Genomic DNA, 1,845 nt, shown 5'->3' with positions numbered 1-1,845 from the left:
GCTGAAAATTGAAAATCCTGCGAGCCGGTGAAATCGTGAATTCGAAAGAAAGCTCGACGACGAATGCAAACAAAAGTAGAGCATTCCGATGAGATTTTTAACGTAGGTCGACAAACAGCCCCGAGCGAGAGATTTATCCGTCGATAGAAAGGATTAATCGCGAGAGAAGGAAGGGGATGCGAATATAATCGGCAAGCGTGAAATGGTGCCTCCTTGGGCAATGGTAAAATCGAATTGGGAGGCTATTAAATCCGAGTTAACAGGCGCGGCCTGGCACACGGACGAAGAGTGGAGAGAAGTCGGAGCCGTGGCGATGTACCGCGTAGCACGAGTCGCGCGACCGCGCGGGCTAGAGACGTCGGGGCCGAGATTCCATTATGCTTTGTGCAACAATAGCTGAGGGCTGTTTCGTGGTAGGTGGGTGTGAATTCGTGCGTTCGTCAGAGCCGTTATATTCGACGGGACTGCGGAGCCGAGCGCGAGTGTTTGCGTTCCACTGAGCCAAATTACCTCTGGCGCCCTTATCCGCGCGCGGGGTGTTTCTCGTCCCTTTGATATCCAAATGACAATTTAACTGCTCAAGATACGGCCGGGTTGGCTGTGATTGCGAAGGGTGTCGCGTTTTGTCGTTTGCGCGCCTCTCTCGTCCTGAACGTCGCAGGACGATACCGTAGGCCGGGGATAAGTTCGTTGTTCGACAGAGTTTTTCTTGCCCCGAGGAGAAGAGAGACGGTCGTCGAGGAACGGGTCGATTCGATCGAGACAGATCGTAGCCGCGAAACGCATCGGTGCACTTGGAGCCTCACGTACATCCGTGGATATCAGGCGACTAATAGTTTTGCTACCGTATTACACACCCTGACAAATCGCGGGAACAATGAAAACAATTTCAAGCCGTACCGAACGAGTCTGCTACCCCTCTTTCTCACCTCTAAACGGTTGGTATTGTACCCTCGTCCCGGCCGCCGATTTTTTCGGCTGTCGACTGCGGCGGAGAGGGCCTCCGAGCGAGATCGGTGAAAGAAGAACCTCTCGAACTGTATCCGGTATGACTCTGCGTTTATCCGCACGTAATTAACTGGCGCACAATGCATCGCAGGAGAAGGCCAACTCGTCTCTGGAGAGAGGAGACGAAGAAAAGAAGTGGAAGGCGGCGGTAGCGATGCGGTGGCTCGGGAAGGGAGGAAAAAAGGAATACACGGTATATATATATGCTCGACCGTTCCTCGAAAAATCGAGGTATCGTGCCGGACGACGTGGCAACGTCATTGGAAACGCCGGTGCTTGGATCGATCAGTCTTTTAGTCGGCGAACGCTCGAATTCCACGTCCACGCGTCTTTCGTTTCGAGGTTCCTTCTTTTGATCGCCCCTCGGAATCGACCAACCGTCAAACTCCTCTCTCGCTCTCTCTCTCTCTCTCTCCTTCTGGATAATTTTGGTTTTACATGGGGCGAACGTTACGGGCCCGCATGAAGAAAAGTTTAATCGCGCAACATACAGATGGAATGTCTCGATCGGGAGCGGGCAAACGTATCCGTAGAGGCATCGAAGAATCCCAGGTTATTACACCGGCGTGTAATAAGTAATTTCCGAGGCGGCGAACGCTTCGTGACCTCGTGCGCTGAAAAACAAACGTCGTAGCGGGTTCGACGATCTTCTCGCGCGAGCATCCAACGGAGCGACTCCGCCGGAGGATCGTGTCCCGGCCGCGGTAATTGCTCGAATGCTGTCGATCTCTCTTTCTCTCTCTCTCTTTCTCTCTCTCTCTCTCTTCCTCTCTTTTTCTCTTTCTCTTTCTCGTGCAGAAGGCTCGAGTCGAGAGTTAGCAAAGTCGAGGAGAAAAA

General features: G+C 52.7%; 1 protein-coding gene across 4 annotated transcripts in view; it reads right to left on the bottom strand.

Annotated features, from left to right (window-relative positions):
- Positions 1-1,845, bottom strand: part of LOC100741294 (dachshund homolog 1) — a 153,444-nt gene that overhangs the window by 2,156 nt on the left and 149,443 nt on the right. The window lies entirely within an intron of this gene.

The sequence above is a fragment of the Bombus impatiens genome, unplaced genomic scaffold (genome assembly GCF_000188095.3).
Source record: "Bombus impatiens unplaced genomic scaffold, BIMP_2.2 scf_0129, whole genome shotgun sequence".
Lineage (NCBI taxonomy): Eukaryota > Metazoa > Arthropoda > Insecta > Hymenoptera > Apidae > Bombus > Bombus impatiens.
Note: the sequence above shows the minus strand (reverse complement) of the source record. Positions and strands in the feature narration are given on the sequence as shown.